The sequence below is a fragment of the Martes martes genome (genome assembly GCF_963455335.1).
Source record: "Martes martes genome assembly, chromosome: 5".
Taxonomy (NCBI): Eukaryota; Metazoa; Chordata; class Mammalia; order Carnivora; family Mustelidae; genus Martes; species Martes martes.
Genome location: NC_137892.1, coordinates 10,536,889 through 10,560,705, shown reverse-complemented (window position 1 = coordinate 10,560,705; position 23,817 = coordinate 10,536,889). Strand labels below are relative to the sequence as shown.

At 34.0% G+C, this 23,817-nt stretch overlaps 1 pseudogene across 1 annotated transcript; it reads right to left on the bottom strand.

Annotated features, from left to right (window-relative positions):
* Window positions 1–16,293: 16,293 nt before the first annotated feature.
* On the bottom strand, window positions 16,294–17,268 carry LOC308342659 (olfactory receptor 2T27-like; annotated as a pseudogene). The gene has a single exon. The product of its transcript is annotated as an olfactory receptor 2T27-like (transcript).
* Window positions 17,269–23,817: the final 6,549 nt, after the last annotated feature.

The window sequence follows — 23,817 nt, the reverse complement described above, 5'->3', positions numbered from 1 at the left end:
AACCACCCAGGAACCCCTCTTTCTTTTCTTTTTTTTTCTTTCTTTCTTTTTTTTTTTTTTTTTGACCAGAGAATCTTATAAAAACTATGGATCAACTTTCTACAAATATAAAACTAAAGTTGTGTCTATTGTTTAATAATTATGGATCCTAGTTGTTAACTCTTGTAAATTTGGGGGGGGGAAGAGAGGAAAATCAAATTAATTCAGTAAATTTCATTTTAAAATTACAAATCAGGGGCGCCTAGGTGGCTCAGTGGGTTAAAGCCTGTGCCATTGGCTCAGATCATGATCTCAGGGTCCTGGAATCGAGCCCCATACTGGGCTCTCTGTGCAGTGGTGAGCCTGCTTTCCCCTCTCTCTCTCTACTTGCCTCTCTGCCTACTTGTGATCTCTCTCTGTAAAAAATAAATAAAATCTTTTAAAAATTACAAATCAATCTTTAATAAAACATTAAAGATACCCCATATTAATTTATTTTTGGCTAATCATGATGACATAAGTATAGTAATGAAAATTGTGAGACTTTTTTCCCCTCCTATAAGCCGTAAATATTCCGTATTGTTAATAAAATAACTTCAAAAGAGTATATGTCTAATAAATACTTATTATCCATAAGGTTGACAATGTACATGGAGTTCAGCAGAACACATTTCAAAATTGAATGTATGGTAAATACCTTCACTACAATTGCATTCCTGGTGAGAATAAAAGCTTTTTCCCTCCATGACAACCTGCTGAAAAGTGGAGAACCCACCCCAATCTAAAAAAGAGAAATGTTGTACATGTGGAAGTTTCCATATGTTTCAGTGTTTCTTAGAAGCTGGTATTGATGAAACACAGACATCAAAATAGCTTGAAATCCTGTTCTCTATTAATGCAGGAGGAAATTTCATAATACAAAACATTAGCACTCCCTAGGTTAAGGTAATGGTCCTTTTCTGGGTTTGTATATTCAGACTATTTTGTGGTAAATATATGCTATAGAGATATTTGTTTTCTGTTAGTCATAATTCTGCTGAAATATAAAATAAGAAGCTAATTATTAATCTTGTTCTGTCACTAATGTGTCTGCTCTCTAATCTTGCTAAAATTATACTTATATTATCTCAGGAAAATAAAGTAGTTCTTGAAAAATCATAACCATTTATTTATTTTTCATTCTAAATTTATTGAGTGGCCATTATCTATATCTATATCTATATAGATATTGATATCTATATAGATATCTATATCTATATCTATAGATATATAGCATATCTATAGATATCGATATATACATATATACACACACATATATATATATATGTTTATATACACATTAGTTTAGATATGGAATCACTTATACCAACAGATAACAAGAGAGTAATAAAAAACGCTTAATCTAAGGGTCTTATAGGGTGATATAAACCCAAAGAAAGATCTTTCTGAGTAATGCAAGTGTGGAGAATGATGCAACATTTAATTTGAGCTGTGTCTACCCTAGGACACAGCAACTCATGTAACTTTGAAGACTGAAGAAATACTCTGATCTGTCAAAACTCATGTTGCATAAATAAGTGAGAAAAGAATTAGAATTCCTACACAGATTATTATTTAACCATTTTGAACTGTATAAACCATAAGTCTTCAAGTTCCTCATCCCCCAAATAACTTCATGGAACACATATAAGCAAGATATAAACATATATATTTATGATACCATACTTATAAATATATCATACATTTAAATATGCATATTTATATCATACACATATGTGTTCCATGGCTTGGCTTGGTTTGGTCTCTCACTTTCTCCACTGAGCTTAGAAATTCACCTGTATGCTAAAAATACCTTATTCTTTTTCTAGAATAAGTATAATAGAAGGACCTCTGTGATTAGATGTTTGTGAGACATGACACATTCCAAGTGCTCAAAGTTTATCTATTATTATTATTAATTTATTGTTATTATTATTATTATTATCATCATCATCATCAGTAACAATATAGCAGCCCTCTTCTGCAGTCTGTTTCAGGTCTGTATTATAATCTTCAATTATACAAGCCACATAATTCTTCAAGGCTATAAGTATATAACTTTCAGAATGCTAATGGCAAAGACTTTAAAAACATGGGTAATAAAGAAAAGGAGGTAATGTGTAGTGATTTTGAAACCAAACAGCACAGTAAAGAAAAATAATACAGGTGAGCCTGGGTGACTCAGCTGGTTAAGTGACTGCCTTTGGCTCAGGTCATAATCCCAGGACACTGGGATCAAGTCCCACATTGGGGTCCCCCTGTTTTACAGAGATCCTCCTTTTCCTTCTCTCTCTACTGCTCCTCTTGCTTGTGTGCTCTCTCTGTGTGTAAAATAAATAAATAAAAATTTTTTAAAGAAAAACATAATCTACATGTGTTTAATTGATTGTCACTTAATATTTTAATTACTATTTTGTAAATTTGTATCAGTGAATAATTACCTGCCTGGGGAAAAGAAAAACCAAAAACTATTGGTTGTGTTTTAAGAATTAAAAAATCACGAATTACAGTGCAGCCAGACTATAGAGATTAATTCTTGGAGTAGAAAAATGTACTGTCATTTATTAAAATTTTTGAAATATTTATTAAATTATTCCCACAATAATAAAGCAATTGCATCAATTAATGAAATCCATTGGAATAAATACTTATTGCAGCAAACTCAATATATTTCCATTATTTTTTTTAAGATTTTATTTATTTATTTGACAGACAGAGATCACAAGTAGGCAGAGAAGCAGGCAGAGAGAGAGGAGGGGAAGCAGGCTCCCTGCTGAGCAGACAGCCCGACGTGGGGCTCGATCCCAGGACCCTGGGATCATGACCTGAGCCGAAGGCAGAGGCTTTAACCCACTGAGCCACCCAGGCGCCCCTATTTCCATTATTTTTTAATCTAGAAGATCAATCTACTCAAAATGAAGAGTGCAATGTTACATTAACTATAGGATTTTACTGAACTTTTAAAAGTCTTCCACATTATGACTATTTATATCATTTTAGGAATACAGCATGCCATTATTGTTGGCATGATTTGAGGTTGTGCTTATGTAGGTATGCACAAGGAAAATGAAAATAAATCATAACTCTTTCACTAGATAGTTTTTCTTTTTTTTTCCCCTTAAGATTATTTATTTATTTATTTATTTGACAGGTAGAGATCACAAGTAGGCAGAGAGGCAGGCAGAGAGAGAGAGAGGTGGAAGCAGTCTCCCTGCTGAGCAGAGAGCCTGACAGGGGCTCAATCCCAGCATCCTGGGATCATGACTTGAGCCAAAGGCAGAGGCTTTAACCCACTGAGCCACCCACATGCCCCAGTTTTTCTAAAAACAATAGGATAAGTTGAAGAGATTATTATAAGTTTCACTTGGTTACTGAGTTTAGGCAGATCTTTGAAATTATCAGTTTTGACAATGAATCATGGAACACAACATCAAAAACTAATGATGTACAGTAAGGTGACTAACATAACAATAAAAAAAGAAAATATGAGATTTTAGTCTGAAATTTTGGTAATTCTCACTCTCAAATGTCTCCCTCAACATCATGAGTAATGCCTGCTCCATATTATGCCAGGTTTTGTCATACAAGAGTATTTATAACACAATTATTTAATTAATATCATTCAGGCTGTTAGTCAAACAGAAATATTACCATTTCATATAGCTTTCTTCTATACCTGAACCCTGGGAAGCATATGAAATACTCATTTAAGACTGTCACAGTTATTTTTACTTTTGTAAGTATAATTACCTGTGAAACTTAATAAGCATACAAATTTTCTACAGAATATCCATTACCAGTTGTAGTTCAAGACTCTTTTCTTTTTTCTGCTAGTTTAGTATCTACCTTAGATTCTACTTATCTCCAGACACTGTTGCCTCTTGAAATTGATGACAACTTTTAGGTTTTCTGTGATCAAGTGTTATCTTCTCACTATGCAGAATTAGACTTCTTTTGCATAGGAAATATATGCAATTGTCTTGGTGTTGATGGAGAGACATATGTTTTGGGAATGAGCCCAGTGACTATGATTATAGAATACTATGTATATTAAATACTGGTTGGTATTACAGGTAAGATCTAAATTGGTAGGTGGCTTAGTAATTTGTTATCATTTTGGAGACCTTTGAAGTGAATGACCTATGGGAACATAGTCCCCAGACTTTAATTAAATTTGATTGCAGATAATAAGAGTGAATCCAGCCCTGTGCGCTTCTATTGCCTCACTAAAGCCAGCAGGCATGACCATGCCCTGCACTCTCCTGCTTCTTTACTTCTACTACCAAGAACAAGGCAAGTATTGGAAGTCCCAGTAAAGCCATTAGGCAAGAAAATATATAAAACCAATCTTAACTTAAAAAGAAGTAAAACTGACACTCTTCAACCCATAAATATATTCATAAATATATTCATTAAAGTTACAGGATACAAAGTCAATGTACAAAAATGTGTTGTGCTACAGACTAATATCAAACTATTTGCATTATAAATTAAGAAACTGATCCAATTTACAATGGCATCAAATAAATAAATAAATAAAATACCTGGATAGTCGTTTAACCAAGGCAATGAACGATCTGTACATGGAAAACTGTAAGACACTGATAAAAAGCAATTGGAAAATATCCAAATAAACAGAAATATATTCTATGTTTATAGATTAGAAAAATAATATTAGTAAAATGTCCATATTCTCCAAAGCAAACAATAGATTCAACATGATCCTTATCAATAGAAATTCCTCTAAAGATGACCCACAGATAGCTAACAGAGCACAAACACAATGCTCAACATCACTAATCATCAGAGAAATGTAAATTAAAATCACAATGAGATAACACCTCCTATCTGTTACAATGGCTATCCTAAAAAAAAAAAAAAACGAAAGAACCAATGTTGGTGAAGTTTTGGAGAAAAGAGAGCTCTCAGGCACTGTTAGTGGGAATGCAGCCACTATGGATAAAAATGAGCAGTTTCGCAAAAAAAAAAAAAAAAAAAAGGAAAGAAAGAAAGAAAAAGAAAAAGAAATATATGATCTAGCAACTCTACTTCTGGGTATTAAATGGAAGATAATAAAAAATAAACCAAATATAGTAAAACTAATTTAATAGGATACGCGCATTCCCATCTTAATTGTAGCATAGTAATAGGACCCAAGATATGAAAAAAAATGTGTTTACTGAGGTATGAAAGGGTAAAGAGATATATATTCTACTCAGCCATAAAACAAAGAAAAAAATCTTGTTACTTGTGACAACATGGATGGGTGTTTTTAATCCCTGTGACTTATTTAATTTTTTTACAGCTGGGAGTTTATACTGCTTACTCTAATTTCAATATTTTACTCATCCCTGCAGTTCCTTCCTCTCTGGCAAAGTGTTTTCTGTATTTATGACTATGATTCTGCTTTTGTTCTTTGTTTGCTCATTTGTTTTATTTATATTTTTAGATTACACATATCTGATATATATATACATATATATTTTTTCCACATATAAATGAAATCATAAGGTATTTGTCTTACTGTGTCTGATTTACTTTTTAACTTTGATTTTGACTTATTGAATGCCTACTATGAGCTAACATTTTTTAAAAAGTTTTAAAAATTTTAATGTTTTAAATATTTTAAAACATTTAAAAATTTAAATAAATTTAAACATTTAAATATTTTTATTTAAACTTTTATTTTAAAAATTTATTTAAAAAAATAAAAAAATATTTTAAAAATTAAATTTTTATTTAAAAATGTTTTAAATATTTTAAAAATATTTAAATTAAAATATAATATATTATTGGTTACAGATGTATAGACCTGTGATGCATCATTCTTATATAAAATACCCAGTGCACATTACATCAAGCACACCCCCTTAATTTCCATCACTCAGTTATACCACTCCCTATACCCACCTCTCCAGCAACCATCAGTTTGTTTCTTATGATTAAGAGTCTCTTATGGTTTGTCCCCCTCTCAGGTTTCATCTTGTTTTATTTTTTCCTCTCTTCCCCTATAATCCTCTATTTTGTCTCTTAAATTTCACATATGCATGAAATCGTGTGATTGTCTTTCTCTGATTGACTTATTTTGCTTACCATAATATCTCCAGTTCCATCTATGTCATTGCAAATGGCAAGAGTTCATTTTTGATGGCTGATTTATACATCTCTCTCTCTCTCTCTCTCTCTCTATATATATATATATATATACACACACATATATATATACATACACATGTATATGTATATGTACATATATATCCATTTGTATATATATACACTTTTCATACATATATATTATATACATGCACACACACACACACATACATGTGACACATATAAATGTGTTTCATATATATATATGATATGTGATATGTATATATCACATATTCTTTATCCAGTCATTTGCCAGTGGACATCTGGCAAACATTTCATAGTTTGGCTATTGTGGGCATTGTTGTTATAAACATTGGGATTGGGTTGCAGGTGTCCCTTTGAATCACATTTATATCTTTGGGGTAAATACCCAGTAGTAAAATTTCTGGGTCATAGGGTAGCACTATTTTTAATTTTTTGAGGAATCTTTGTATTGTTTTCCACATTGGCTTCACCAGTTTCATCCCCACACTGCAGGAGGATTCCCATTTCTCCACATCCTCACCAGCATCTGTCATTTCCTGACTTTTTAATTTTAGCCATTCTGACTGGTGTGATATGATACCACATTATGTTTTTGATTTGTATTTCCCTGATGCTGAGTGATGTTGAGCATTTTTTCATGTGTATGTTGGTCATTTGTATGTCTTCTTTGGAGGAATTCCTCTTCATGTGTTCTGCCCATTTCTTAACTGGATTGTTTGTTCTTTGGGTGTTGAGTTTGATAAATTATTTATGGATTTTGGATACTAACTCTTTATTTGATATGTCATTTGCAAATATCTTCTCCCATTTCATTGGTTTTGTCAACTGTTTCCTTTGCTGTACAAAAGCTTTTTATCTTGATGAAGTACCAATTGTTCATTTTTGCCATTGGTTCCCTTGCCTTTGGAGATGTGTCTAGCAAAAAGTTGCTGCAGCCGAAGTTGAAGAGGTTATTGTTCTCCTCTAGGATTTTGATGGGTTCCTCTCTCACATTGGTCTTTCATCCATATTGAATTTATTTTTGTGTATAGTGTAAGAAAATGGAACAGTTTCATTTTTCTGCATGTGTCTGTCCAGTTTTCCCAACACTATTTATTGAAGAGACTCTTTTTTCCATTGGATATCCTTCCCTGTTTTGTCAAAGATTAGTTGACCATAGAGTTGAGAGTCCATTCCTAGATCCTCTATTCTATTCCATTGAACTATCTGTTTTCATGCCAATAACATACTGTCTTGATGATTACAGCTTTGTAATAGAGCCTGAAGTCTGGCATTGTGATGTCTCCAGCTCTGGTTTTCTTTTTTCATTCATTTGGCTATTTGGGGTCTCTTCTGGTTCCATACAAATTTTAGGATTATTTTTTCCAGCTCTGTAAAAATCAATTGATGCTATTTTGATAAGGATTGTTGTGTTTGGCTTATTTCAGTTAACATAATAAACTTTCGGTCCATTCATGTTCTTACAAATGGCAAGATCTCATTCTCGTTTATGGCTGAGTAATTATCTATCTTTCCTTATTTCTATCTATCTATCATCTATCTATCTATCTATCTATATCTATCATCATCATCTATTATCTACCATATATCTATAATCTCTCTATCTTTCCATCTATCATCTATCCATCATGTTTCCATCTGTTATCTATCATATATTTATCTGTCTTCTATCCATCAATATATCTATATATTATTGATTTTCTATGTATTTGTCTATCAATGAACAGTTGGATTGCTTCCACACCTTCATCATTCTAAGAAATGCTGCAGTAAACATGAGAGTTTACATATCTTTTCAAATTAGTGGATACCCAGTAGTGGAATTACTGGGTTATATAGTATTTTTATTTTAATGTGTCTGAGAAATCTCAATACTCTTTTTCACAGTGGCTGCACCAATGTATATTCTCACCAACAATGCATGAGAGCTCCCACTTCTCTACAACCTCACCAACACTTTATTTATTCTTTATCTTACAGTATTCATTCTGGCATGTGTGATATGGTATCTCATTGCAGTTTTGATTTGCATTTTCCCGGTGATTAGTAGTGTTAAGGATTTTTTTCCACTGTCTGTTTTCATTTGTATGTCCTTCTTGGAAAAAAAAAAGTCAGGATCTCTGCCCACTTTTAATGAAGTTTTTTTGTTTGTTTGTTTTGGTGTCAAGTTTATATATATATATATATATATATATATATATATATATATTTCCATTCATTTATTTCTCAGAGAGCTAGAGAGACAAAGAGCACAAGCAGGAGGAATGGCAGAGGGAGAAGGAGAAGCAGGCTCCCTGTGGGGTTTGATCCCAGGACCCTGAGATCATGACTTGAGCTGAAAACAGATGCTTAACCAACTGAGACACCGATGTATCCCTAAAATATATTTTGTATGTTAACCCCTTATTAAATATGGATTTTGCATATACTTTCTTCCATTCACTAAGTTACCTTTGGTTTGGGGGATATTTTTACTGCTTTTTTGTTGTTGTTGTTCATTTTATTCAAGTAAAATTAATGTGCAGTGTTATGTTAGTTTCAAGTGTACAATATAGTGATTCAACAATTCTATACATTTATAGGGCTCATTAAGATAAGTATACTCAATCTTATTTATTCACTTCAGTCTTTTGATTTTATTTATTTCCTTTGGTGTGCACATCTTATTTGACATAATCCCAATAGTTTGTGTTTACTTTTGTTTCCATTGAGTAGGAAGACATATATAGAATAAATTTGTTAAGGCAGATCTCTAGGATATTCCCATCTATGTTTTTTAAAGAGATTTTATGGTTTCAGATCACTTATTCATATTTTCAATTTATATTGGGTCTATTTTTCCATATAGTGTAAGAAAGTGGTCCAGTTTTACTGGATGTAACTGTTTATTGGATTTAAGTGTGAAGTTTTCCAAGCATTACTTATCAAAGAGACAGTCTTTTCCCCATTGTATAGTCTCACCTTCTTTGCTGTAGATTAATTGAACATATCAGTGTGTCTTTATTTCTGAGATCTTTATCCGGTTACATTTTGTACATCTATTTTTATATCATTACCATACTGTTTGAATTACAATAACTTTGTAGTATATCTTGAAATCAGGGATTATTGTATGTCCAGCTGTTTTTGTTTTTCCCAAACTTGCTTTGGCTACTTGGGGTCTTTTGTGGCTTCAAGTATTTATTCTTGTTCTCTGAAAACTATTGCAATTTTGACAGGAAATGAATTGAATCTGTAGATTGCTTGGGGTCCTATGGACACTTAGACAATATAAAATTTTTCCAATTCATTAGTGTGGTGTATCTTTGGACTTGTTTGTATCATCTTTATTTCATTAATCTTTTATAGTTTTCAGATGACAGGTCTATAACCCCCCAGGTTAATTTTATTTCTAAGTATTTTATTTTTCTCAAGAAATTATAATTGGAATATAAACTGTTAAATTACTTTTCTTCTACTTGATTTTCAGTTTATAATAGTGCAAAATGTTTCTGTATATTAATTTTTATCCTGTGATTATTGAGTTTCTTTTTCACTTCTAGTATGTTTTTGGTGGAGTCTTTAAAGTTTACATCTATAGTATCCAATCATATACAAATACTGACAATTTTATATCTTCCTTACCAATCTGACTGCCTTTTTTTTTCTTGTCAGACTGTTGGAACTAGAACTTCCAGTATTATGCTGAATAAAAGTGATGAGAATAAAATCATCATCTTATACCTGATCTTAGAAGAAAGCTTTCACTTTTACCTGTTGAGTATGATGTTAATGATAGACTTACCCTATATGGCTTTATTATCTAAATTGTGTCTCCTATAAACTTACTTCATTGAGAGTGTATATCATGAAAAAGTGTTGAATTCTGTCAAATGCAGTTTCTGCATCTATTAAAGTAATGATGTTTTTAAAATTGTGTTGTATTAGTCACCATAAAATACATCATTAGTTTTTGATGCAGTGTTCCAAGATTTATTGTTTATGCACCACACCCAGTGCGCCATGCAATACATGCCCTCCTTAATACCCACCACCAGGCTCATCCATCCCCCTTCTCCTTCCCCTCTAAAACCCTAAGTCTGTTTCTTGGAGTCCACATCTCTCATGGGTTGTCTCTCCCTCTGATTTTCTGCAATTCACTTTTCCTTTCCTTCTCCTAATGTCCTCCATGTTATTCCTTACATTACACAAGTAAGTGAAACCATATGATAATTGACTTTCTCTGCTTGACTTTTTTTACTCAACAAAATCTCAGTCCTGTCCATGTTGATGCAAAAGTTGGGTATTCATCCTTTTTGACTGAGTAATAGTCCATTGAATATATGGACCACATCTTCTTTATCCATTCATCTGTTGAAGGGCATCTCAGCTCTTTCACAGTTTGGATATTGTGGACATTGCAACTATGAACATTGGAGTGCGTATGTCCCTTCTTTTCACTACATCTGTATGTTGGGGGTAAATACCCAATAGTACAATTACTGGGTCATACGGTAGCTCCATTTTTAATTTACTGAGGAATATCCACACTATTTTCCAAAGTGGCTGCTCCAACTTTTATTCCCACCAACAGTGTAAAAGGGTTCCCCTTTCTCTACATCCTCTTTAACATTTGTTGTTTCTTGCCTTGTTAATCTTTGCCATTCTCACCAGTGTAAGGTAGTATCTCCATGTGGTTTTTATTTGAATTTCCCTGATGGCTACTGATGATGAACGAAACTTCAAGTGTTCTGCTAGCCATTTCTATTTCTTCATTGGAGAAGTGTCTGTTCATGTCTTCTGCTCATTTTTTGACACGATTATCTGTTTTTTGGGTGTTGAGTTTGAGGAGTTCTTTGTAGATCTTGGATATCAGCCCTTGTCTGTAGTGTGATTTGCAAATAACTTCTCCTATTGCATGGGTTGACTCTTTTTCTTGTTGACTGTTTCCTTTGCTGTACAGAAACTTTTTTAAATTTAATTTTATTTTTCAGTGTTCCAAGATTCATTGTTTATGCACCACACCCAGTGCTCCGTGCCATACATGTCCTCAATAACCACCACCAGCCTCACCTAAACCCCCAAACCCCCCTTCCAAAACCCTTAGTTTATTTCTCAGAGTCCAGTCACTCATGCTTCATTTCCCCCTCCTATTTCACTCAATTCACTTCTCCTTTCCTTCTTTTAATGTCCTCTATGTTATTTCTTATACTCCACACATAAGTGAAACCATATGATAATTGACTCTCTCTGCTTGACTTATTTCAGTCAGAATAATCTCCTCCAGTCCCATCCATTCTAATACAAAAGTTGGGTATTCATCCTTTTTGATGGAGGCATAATATCCCATTGTATATATGGACCACATCTTCTTTTTTTAAATTTTATTTATTTATTTATTTATTTATTTATTTATTTATTTTAGAGAGGAGAGGGGTCAGTGGGAGAAGCAGGCTCCCTGCTGAGCAGGAAGCCAAATGTGCGACTTGATCCTGATCCTTGATCAGGATCATGACCTGAGCCAAATGCAATCACTTAACCAACTGAGCCACTCAGGTGCCCTGGACCATATCATCTTTATCCATTTATCTGTTGAAGGGCATCCTGGCTCTTTCCACAGTTTGCAATTGTGGCCATTGCTGCTATGCACATTGGGGTACAGGTGTCCCTTCTTTTCACTACATCGTATCTTTAGGGCAAATACCCAGTAGTACAATTGCTGGGTCATAAAGTAGCTCTACTTTTTTAATTTTTTGAAGAATCTCCACACTATTCTGTTGATAATTTAGTTTCGATTTCATTCATTTCTGCACTAATCTTTATTATCTACTTCTTTCCACAGGTTTAGGCTCTATTTGTTTGTTTTGTTTTGTTTTGTTTTGTTTTTCTAGCTCCTTTAGGTTTAGGTTAGGTTATTTATTTGAGATTTTTCTTATTTCTTGAGGTTGGCCTACATTGCTATAAACTTCCATCTTTGAACATCTATTGATGCATCCCAAAGACTGGATTATTGTGCTTCATTTTTATTTGTTTCCATGTATTTGTTGATTTCTTCTTTGATTTCTTGATTTAACCATTTACATGTAGGGTAAATAACATCCAACATGTATGTGTGATCTTCCAAGATATTTTCTTATGTTTTGTTTTTTAGTTTTGTAGTGTTATGGTTGGAAAAGATGCATGGTATGATTTCAAACTTTAAAAAAAAAGTTGAAACTTTTTAAAAAATTATTATTATTTTTATTGTGTTACATTTGTCTTCATACAGTACATCATCATTTTTTTATATAGTGTTCAGTTATTCATTAGTTGTGTTTAACACCCAGTGCTCATCACATCATATGCTCCCTTTAATGCCCATCACCCAGCTGATACTTGTTTTCTGGAGACTTTTCCAAGAACACTTGAAATAATGTGGATCCTGTCTTTAGGATAAAATGTTCTGAATATATCTATTAGGTTTATATGCTCTAATGTGTTATTCAAAGCCACTTTGTTCTTGCTGATGTTCTGTTTTGATGATCTATTGATGTAAGTAGGGTGTTCAATTCCTCTATTAGTTTGATGTTACTATTACTTCTTTGTTATTAAATGCTCTATGGCATTTGGCTGCATCCATGTTGGGTGAATAAATATTTACAATGACCTTTTTTTGACATTCTCTTTATGATTATGTAATTATTATATAAATATACTGTTTTTGTATTCCTACTATTATTAATCCAACTTATGGTCTTCCCTTTCTACTCAAAATATTCCCTTTAGTATTTCTTACAGGGCTTATTTAGTACTCATGAATTCCTTTAATATTTTTTTGTCTTGGAAACTCTTTTCTCAAGTCCAGTGAATAAATTTATGATAATTATTTTAAATCTTCAATCATGCACATCGTGTGTCTCCTTTTTGCTTAGATCTCTTTCTGTGAATTTGTCTTGTTCTTTAATTTTAGACATATTCCTCTATCTTTTCATTTTCCCTAACTCTCTGTATGTTTCTAAATGTTAGGAAAGTCAGTGATGTCTCCTGAAAATAGTGGGTTATGAAGAAGAGATCCTGTCTATAGTGTCCTGAAATGCAGTATCACTTCACTTGAACCTTTGAATCTGCCACTTCAAGTGTGTCTCTTATATATGTTATGTATACCCTGCTGTCATGGCTAAGCTGATTTTGCCCTTGATCCAGCCATCTGCAATGGGTCTTTTTCCCTGTTGTAAGCAGGGTTTGCTCCCTGGAGTGCAGTAGACCATTCCGGGGTCATCTTGCACTTAAGATGAATTATACCATCCATTTGCCAGAGATGCAATAGCACCGAAATTCCAGGCACTTTCTCTGTTTTGTCCATGAGAAGCTTTCATTTTGGGGCAAGGCCTAGCTGTTACACCAGCTGCCTTCCCCCAGCCCACTGCTGAGTTCACAGCCCAATGGTTATTTGTGGTTATCATTCCCTCTCCCCAGGGAAGGAGTCACTTTGGAGTGCGGTTGGCCCCTTTAGGTATGCTTGCATATGGCCAAGCTTGTTGAATCACTTTTGGATGAGCTCTAAGAGTGTATGGAAGGGGTGGATCTGCAGAAAGGCAGGTTGGGGGGTTCAATAGTGTTAAGAAAGTTTTCTGGGGGCTTCTCTGAGAGGAGACTTGAAGTTGAGGCCTGGCTGGAGAGGCTGTTTCCAGAGGAGAATGTGAGAGTGAAGCATTTTTGTTAGCAAGTTTAGTAGGGAATGTACGTGCCATGTTGATTCCAGGTGACCTTGTGTTTTGACTGGGAGAGGTGAAAAATGAACCCCCAGATCCTCTGTTCACAAAGAAGTTTCCCAATGATCCCTGCCCCTACAGCACACTCTGAGATTAGTAAACATATCTCCCTCCTGTATACTGCAGGTGTTTTTCCAAATACAGCTTTTATGCTGTCTCTCTACAGGATTGTTTTTTGTGATGTCTCTTTAAGGGCAAGGAATCAGTTTCTTATTGCACTCCCAGCTCTCCTTTAGCAAAACCCACTGATTTTTGAAATTCTAAGTTATGTCCCTATGATTATAGGAACTCATGAGTTTCAGTGTCTCTGATTTTCAAAACCAACTGATATGGGGGACTAATCTTTCCTTTCTGGGCTTCCTGTTGTGACAGTCTGTTTCTCTACACTCTCCATGTCCATTCTGTCCCTCTATCTCACAGACATTCTTGTGGATATGTTTAGATCCTGAGTGTATCTCTGTCCTTTCTACCTTCTTCAATGTGATCTCTTCCTTATATTTAGTTGTGGAGAGTTTGGTCTGCCAGTCTTTAGGTTTTTTTGTTTTTGTTTTTGTTTTTTTCCAGATTGTTTAAACTGCTGTTAATGTTATCTAGTTGTATCCATGGGAAGATGTAAGTTTCTCCTACTCTAACATCTTCCCTGGAGGTTTAGTAAACAGACTTAAAAAAAATAGTGTTTGAGAAACTAGATAGCTAAATGGAAAATGATGAAACTAGATCACTTTCTTACATCATTCACAAAAATAAACTCAAAATTAGTTAAAGACCTAAATGTGAGACCTAGAACCATGTAATTCCAAGACAAAACAGGCAGTAATCACTTGGACATTGGCCTTAACGACGTGTTTATGGATATATCTTCTCAGACAAGAGAAAAAATTTTTAAAAATGAATTACTGGGACATCACCAAAATAACAATAACAACTACATCAAAAATAGTTTTGCACAGCAACAGAAACCATCAGCAAAATTAATAAATAAATAAATAAATAAAAACAATGTAATGAATGGGAGAAGATATTTGTAAATGATATATCTAATAAAGGATTATTATCTAAGATAAATAAAGAATATAAACAATTTAAAATCATAAAGCAAAATATCCAATTTAAAAATGGCTAAAGAACCCAAGAAGACATTTGTCCAAAGAATATATACAGATGAGACCCAAACATATGAAAAGATGCTCAACTTCTCTATTCATAATGGAAATGTGAATAAAAGCTACAATGTAATACCACTTCACACCAATCAGAATGACTACTATACAAAAGACAAGAAATAACAAATGTTGGCAAGAATATGGAGAAAAGGGAACCATTGTACACTATTGGTGAGAATTCAAATAAGGGAAATCATGTGCAAAAGAGTATGGAGGGTCCTCCTAAATTAAAATTAGTAATATCATATGATCCAATAATTCCATTCATTGGTATTTACTCACAGAAAATGAAAACAATAATTTGAAAAAAATACACCATATGTACTGCTGCATTATCTATAACAATCAATATATGGATGCAAGCCCAGTGTCCCGTGATGATTGATAATGTGGTTTGTGTGTGTGTGTATTGCAATATTACTCAGCCATAGGAAATAATGAGGTTTTGTTATTTGCAATGATGTAGATGGACCTAGAAGGTGTTATGCTCTGTAAAACAAATCAGACAAATACAGACACCATATGATTTCACTTATATGTGGAATCTAAAGCAAGCAAACAAAAACACATTCTTTCAAATACAGAGAACAAACCAGTGGTTTCCAATGGGCTGGTGGTGGAAGTTGAACAAAATAGATCGTAGTGATTAATAGCTACAAAATTTCAAGTTAGAAAATTAGTAAGTCATGGAGATTTAAAACAACAACAACAACGTAGGGAATGAATGTAGTCAATAATATTGTAATAAGATTGCATGGTGACTACACTTATCACAGTGAGCACTGCATAATATATAGAATTGTCAATATGTTGTTGACCTGCTCAACTGACTGTAATATTGTACTGCCTGTCAATTTTAATTCAATAATGGGCTTCAATGTAATTTTATATAGGTAACATCAACCTGGATAAAACAGTATTTCATGGAGAAAATGGATGTCTTTGTTAGAAGCATTCACTCTCTCCTTTGTCTCTTTGATGGTAAAATATGACAATATTGCTTGTCCACTTTTGTGGATGATTTAAGAAAAATGTATACTTCCATCTATTTGTTACCAAAGCCCTTTTATTCAAATATTTCTATTAAAGCAACTCTTTACTAAATTCAATTGTTTTGTTTCAAAAAGAATAAGTTGTTTGACAATTTAAGGACTGTTTTACAATAATCTATGTCTCTAAATAAACATTCTCCATACCTAAAGAAAACTTCAAGCCAAGGAATTTGATTTCCATTCCGGAACTGTTTATAAATACGAAGTATGATAGTGATATTTCTTAAACCATTTTGATATTAGGTACTTTCCCAGGGCCTTCTTTATAGCCCCCACAACCTCCTTGTTTCTAAGGCTATAAATTAAAGGGTTCAGCATGGGGGTGAGGATAGTATAGATCATGGAGAGACCTTGATCTAGTACTGGGGTGTGGGAAAAGCCAAGTGTCATCTACATCACTATTGCTAGTCCCAGGTAGAGACTCACTACAATAAAGGGAGAAGAGCACGTGGACGGAATTATTTTCCTCTCCCCAGGAGAGTTTATTTTGAGAACAATGAGGAAAATTCAAATATCATAAGTCACTATTAAGCTAAAGGGGGTGAGTATAAATATAATACTTACCATAAACAACACCATCTCATAATCTGAAGTGTCCTCACAAGATAGCATCAGGATGGCTGATATCTCACAGAAGAAGTGATTTTTTTTCTTCAGACTATAGACAGGAAAATGAATGGTGTAGATGGTTTGAATGAGCGAATTTTGAGCAGCTCCAGTCCATGATGCCACTTCCCTTAGCAAGCAGACTTTAGGGTTTGTGATGATTGTGTAGTGAAGGGGGTTACAGACAGCCACAAATTGGTCATAGGGCATAAAAGTTAGGAGGAGACACTCAGTGCCACCTAAAGTCACGCAGAAGAACATTTGGACTCCACAGCCAATGAGAGAGATGCTGTGCTTTCCTAAGGAATGGTTAATGACCATTTAAGAAGCCAAGATGGAAATATAGAACAAATCAATGATGGAAAGTTGGCTGAGCAAGAAGCATATGGGAGTGTGGAGGTAGGAGTCCACCCAGATTAGAAAGATGAAGATAGAGTTTCCTGTGACGGTAATAAGGTAGACCAGAAGGATGAGGTAGACCAGGAGGCTGGCATATTGGAACTCAGGGAAGAGTCCCAAGAAGATGAAATCTGTAGTGGATGCATCAACTATGTTGGCCATATCTCGGCTTCATTGGTGAGAGCTGATGTGTAGTAAGAGGAAAGTATGGGCCATCCATTAAATTGTATGTCTTGTTATGGACATATTATTTTAGGCTTGATTTATTTTTTCCTATCCCTTCTTTCTGCAACATCTTGACAGACCCAAATAGCATTTAAAATATCTTGGGAAACTTGAAAGTTGGGAACATATGGAAATTTGGGGAGAGTGGCACACTTAAAGAAAGCATGGGATGTCTGTGTTTTTCCCCACATACATTACCCTACACATCTCTCCCATCTACATGTTAATTTTTCTGTATTCTTTATTTTGTCTTTTAATAATAAACAGGCTATCTAGTTAAAAATCTTGAAGTTTGAATGTAGTAAACTTCTTATTTACTAAATATTAATGTAATTATTTCAATCTGTTATGTAAAAATTGTTACATATTTATATAATTGTAGTACTCACCAAAGAATTTAAAACTCATTTTTTCAAATTTCCTAAGACAAAGAGTCTCCATAACTTTTTGGTCTCACTTTAGTTTTCTTTTTTTTTTTTTTTAATTAAATTTTTTATTTATTTTCAGCATAACAGTATTCATTGTTTTTTCACCACACCCAGTGCTCCATGCAATCTGTGCCCTCCCTAATACCCACCACCTGGTTCCCCCAACCTCCCACCCCCCGCCACTTCAAAACACTCAGGTTGTTTTTCAGAGTCCATAGTCTCTCATGGTTCACCTCCCCTTCCAATTTCCCTCAACTCCCTTCTCCTCTCCATCTACCCTTGTTCTCTATATTATTTGTTATGCTCCACAAATAAGTGAAACCATATGATACTTGACTTTCTCTGTTTGACTTATTTCACTCAGCATCATCTCTTCCAGTCCTGTCCATGTTGCTACAAAAGTTGGGTATTCGTCCTTTCTGATGGAGGCATAATACTCCATAGTGTATAATGACCACACATTCCTTATCCATTCATCCGTTGAAGGGCATCTTGGTTCTTTCCACAGTTTGGCGACCGTGGCCATTGTTGCTATAAACATTGGGGTACAGCTGGCCCTTCTTTTCACTCCATCTGTATCTTTGGGGTAAATACCCAGTAGTGCAATTGCAGGGTCATAGGGAAGCTCTATTTTTAATTTCCTGAGGAATCTCTACACTGTTCTCCAAAGTGGCTGTACCAGTTTGCATTCCCACCAACAGTGCAAGAGGGTTCCCCTTTCTCCACATCCTCTCCAACACACGTTGTTTCCTGTCTTCCTAATTGTGGCCATTCTAACTGGTTTAAGGTGGTATCTCAATGTGGTTTTGATTTGAATCTCCCTGATGGCTAGTGATGATGAACATTTTTTCATGTGTCTGGTAGCCATTTGTATGTCTTCATTGGAGAAGTGTCTGTTCATATCTTCTGCCCATTTTTTAATATGATTGTCTGTTTTGTGTGTGTTGAGTTTGAGGAGTTCTTTATAGATCCTGGATATCAACCTTTTGTCTGTGCTGTCATTTGCAAATATCTTCTCCCATTCCAAACTACTAGAACTCATACAGCAATTCAGTAATGTGGCAGGATACAAAGTCAATGTCCAGAAATCAGTGGTTTTCTTATACACTAACAATGAAAATACAGAATGGCAAATTAGAGAATCGATTCCATTTACTATAGCACCAAGAACCATAAGACACCTCGGAATAAACCTAACCAAAGAGGTTAAAGATCTGTACTCGAGGAACTACAGAACACTCCTAAAAGAAATTAAAGAAGGCAAAAAGATGGAAGACCATTCCATGCTCTTGGATCGGAGGAATAAACATTGTTAAAATGTCTATACTGCCCAGAGCAATCTATACTTTTAATGCCATTCCAATCAAAATTCCACCGGTATTTTTCAAAGAGCTGGAGCAAATAATCCTAAAATTTGTATGGAATCAGAAGAGACCCTGAATTGCTAAGGAAATGTTGAAAAACAAAAATAAAACTGGCGGCATCACATTACCTGATTTCAAGCTTTACTACAAAGGTGTGATTACCAAGACAGCATGGTACTGGCATAAAAACAGACACATAGACCAGTGGAACAGAGTAGAGAGCCCAGATATGGACCCTCAACTCTATGGTCAAATAATCTTTGACAAAACAGGAAAAAATATCCAGTGGAAAAAAGACAGTCTCTTCAATAAATGGTGCTGGGAAAACTGGACAGCTATATGTAGAAGAATGAAACTTGACCATTCTCTTACATTGTACACAAAGATAATCTCAAAATGGTTAAAAGACCTCAACGTGAGACAGGAATCCATCAGAATCCTTGAGGAGAATATAGGCAGTAACCTCTTTGATATCAGCCACAGCAACTTCTTTCAAGATATGTCTCCAAAGGCGAAGGAAACAAAAGCGAAAATGAACTTTTGGGACTTCATCAAGATCAAAAGCTTCTGCACAGCAAAAGAAACAGTCAACAAAACAAAGAGGTAACCCAGGGAATGGGAGAAGATATTTGCAAATGAAAGTACAGACTTTAGTTTTTGACTTGTCAAAGAAACCATTTTCCCAAGTGTCTTGCACAGATCATTCTCTGCTCTGTGTAATTTATCTCCTTTGTCAATCTTTTATAGCCATTGCAGAACTAACTACATACTTCACATGACAAAATGAAAATTTGGGACCCCCTTAGTTCAAGGTTATTAAGAATTTCAAAACAGCAACATCAAAGGAAGAAATCATGCAGAATACCCTTCTAAGGACAGAATTTAGTATAATTTCATGAATTACATTTATCCTGATCTTAAGGGATTCATGTTTCTAGAATAATACATCAATCTGACATCTTCTGAGCTCATTTCTGTGTTTCCAACACTTTCATCAGCTATCCTGACAACACTTTCAATTTATCATGCCAACCTAATATTAGCTCCCATCTCTTACATTTTATTATTTCCGCCATTTCCATTTCGTTACCATAAACATTCAAGCTTAACCTTTGAGGCCACTTTTGATTTCTTGGTTTTCTATGTTTAATCAGTCACTTGGAGCAGGCATATTCTACTCTCAGTATCTCTAAGACACATATCTCCTTTCTAAACCTATTATTTCACTCAATTCTAAGTTTTCAATGCCCATTCTCCTGACTTTCTAGACTTTTTTTTTTTTCCTTTCAAATCATACCCATCTAAAAACATATCAAGATCAAGTCACTTTCTAGGGCAATTTTTGAAATGTTCTCCATGAACTAGGGAATTGCTTAACAATACTTATATTGGTATGCAAATATGCAACAAATTTATGACTAATTTACCTGGCTCTTTCTTTCTTTCTTTCTTTCTTTCTTTCTTTCTTTCTTTCTTTCTTTCTTTCTGGTTCTTTCTTTCTTTTCTTTATAACAAACTTTCATTTTCTTCCTTACAACAACTTAAACTACAATCATCTAAAAGGTCACAATGTTTTTCATTTCCATGCAGATACTTGCACAGTTTCACTTCCATTTAAGCTAAACTTTCTCCAACATAACCTATATTAAACCTTTCCAATTATTTAATTTACTGATCACATGTTATCATCTCTCTGATGCTTCCTCAAAACTCTGCCCATCCTCTGCCAAATCAAAATTTGATATTTTCTTCTAAATTTTGACAATATATATTATACTGTCCTTCCAGTGGCACAATCAGATTTAACCATCTTATTAAATATTTTGTTCCAGGTGTTCTTGGGTGGCTCATTTGGTTAAGCATCTGACTCTTGGTTACAGCTCAAATAATAATCTTATGTTTCATAAGATCATGCTCCACATTGGGCTCCATGCTTAAGCAGGAATTCTTCTTGAAGACTCTGCTTCTGCCCCCTACCCCCAGTATCCTTGCTCTCTCTATAAAAAACAAACAAACAAAAAACACACCTAAATACTTAAAAATAAATAATAAATAAATAAACATGAATAAATAAATAAATAGTTCCACTTGAACTTCAATATTTGTAATGAAGAAGTAACTAATATATGCATTTTATCATTCTTATGAAGTGATCCTTCAATAGAATTTTATAGGATGGATCAAAAAATGGATGAGTTTATTAGCTAGTGTTGGAATATAGATGTTTCAAGATTATTACAGCCATGCTAGCGTTCACTTTTACAAAGAAAACTCATCAAAATGAAATATTTCTTTACTTTGTTAATTTTGACACTAGGTATGTGTTTGCCGGCTGTCAGAGATGACCCAGCTATAGACTAAAAATAACTCATGAAAAAGGGACTTAGAGTCTGAGGATTTATAGAATAAAAATAAGGAAGTGGAAATGGATTAATGGTTGTGAAATAATAAGGGGAGGAAGGAATGTTTTTAAAAAAGAAAGGAAAGGAAATGGAAGGAGAAAAAAAAATATCAACTGAAATAATGCCCAGTTTTATCCTTTTTTTAAATTTATTTTTAATTTTTTTAATTTATTTTCAGTGCCAGTTTAGTCTTATATGATATTATCAATACATAACAAATATTAATACTGTGAAAACTTTACTTGTGGACCGCTTTAGAGGCTCTAAGGACATAGATCACACTAGTTAATTGCCATTAATTATTTATCTGAAGTAACAAATAATTAATTGAATTAACAATTAATTAACAATTATTTTTATTAATTAACAATTAATTAATTGAATTTTTGTTTTAACAAGCTATCTTTATGGCTTTGTCACAAAGTTTCATCTGTGAGAAGGATGTTTATTCTAATATGTATGACAGTAAATTACTTTAAAGAATACAGAAGATGTTCTCAATGTCACAAAAATTAATAGGATCAGAATTAAAAATCTGAAAAATTTTGGCTACTCTTTGTGATCTAATTATACCTTGTTTACTGAGAAATGTGAACATTCTAGGAAGAGGGGTGGGGACAGTGTTTAGTTAGATAAATACATACACTCACAACCTCAAAATGAGTGAGACTTATGACTTCATTAGGTCCATACTAACCAGCAACATTTTTCCAAGTTTAGCAATGGACCTGGACTAGATCCCGGAATGCAGATTCCATTTCCAAAAACAGTAGGGATGATATTTTTAGTTTACAAACCCCTTTAAAACTAGAAACTGTTATTGAAACTAATGTCCATTTGTCATTAGCATATGTAAAACAAACAAAGCCACAGGGTTTGGATCAATGGTTTTTAATTGAGATTATTTTTCTTGGTCATTTTATGTGATAGTCAAAAGAAAACATGAGGTTGTCGCACATTAAAGATGGAAGAATAATGGAATAACACTACTAATGAGAGGGAGAAAAAGGAATGAAATGGATAGGCTCTTAACTGAATTTCTGTCAATGTTTTCACTGCTATGCCCACATACCCAACCTCTAACACTTTAAATTTGTCAGCAACTAACTCAGAAATTGAAAACCAGGATATGCTACTTTTAGTATCAGTGGCCTTCATGTTCTTTCCACAGAATCCTGAGATAGTTGTCACACAGCTGCTTTTGGTAGATAACGTTTTTAGAATATTCCCCTGATCTAATCAAAAGCTGAGTTCCTCTCCAACTCATCCTAATCTCTACTGGAGTGAAATTAGAGTGGCCATGGTAAAAAGACTCTCTTTTCATTATTTCATTCAGTAGAATGAGACCCTGGAGCCTGGTGCCCCAGGAGACCTAATAAGGGCATGATGGGATGGGACATAGAATATTTCCAGAGACTGTAGAATTTATTCAATTCAACCTCTTACCAAATAAGATGATATTTGTACCAACAGACCCAGGAAAGTAAATGGTGAGGTTTTACTTACCAAACATTAAGTAAGCTTACTAAGAATTTCATAAATACTAATTAAAGAAATAGCTATATAATATTAGTATCATTTCCATTTTTCAGAAGTGGGGTCAGGTAATTTTCTATACAGCTGTTAGGGAGAGATTCACCTCTCAAACCAGGACTATGGCCAGCTCTACAACCAGCCTCTGCTGCTTCTAAAATGTCAGTGGAGCTCAGGGATGATTTTATCTTTACAAGTCCTGTTCAAAAGGACCCAAGATGAGCAGGAGAATTCAAATGTTAAAGAGAATAGAGGGAGAATCAAAGCCCAACCAAAGTACTATAGACTGGTTAGAGGCAGCAAAGATGTAAATACTGACATTGGCAGAGCAGGAAGGGGGTAGTGCATATCAATGCATCACTGAAGTGAGTCCAGAATAAAATTGGGGAGGCTGCAGAAATGTTGATAAGAAACTCATGATTGTGCCAGTATAAGGAATCATTAGTTAATTAAAATTTATGTCAACAGTTTTCAGGAAGTCCTTTGTAATGTTTCATTATTCTCACCTCTTTGAAATTTAGTTTCTACTCATTCATCTTTCTCCATCTCTAGCCCACAATTTTCTTGAGTGCTGTGATAATGTCTTATTTACCTTGATGCTGAGTTTATGTTTAGAATCATTCCTGGAACATAAAAGTTACTACTAAATGATAATGAATAAACCACTACTCTAAGAAGAAAATATTATTTCTACTTTTCTGATAAGGAAGTTGATGAAATTTTCATAGATTTGTCCAAGTATGTGACATATCCTGAGTC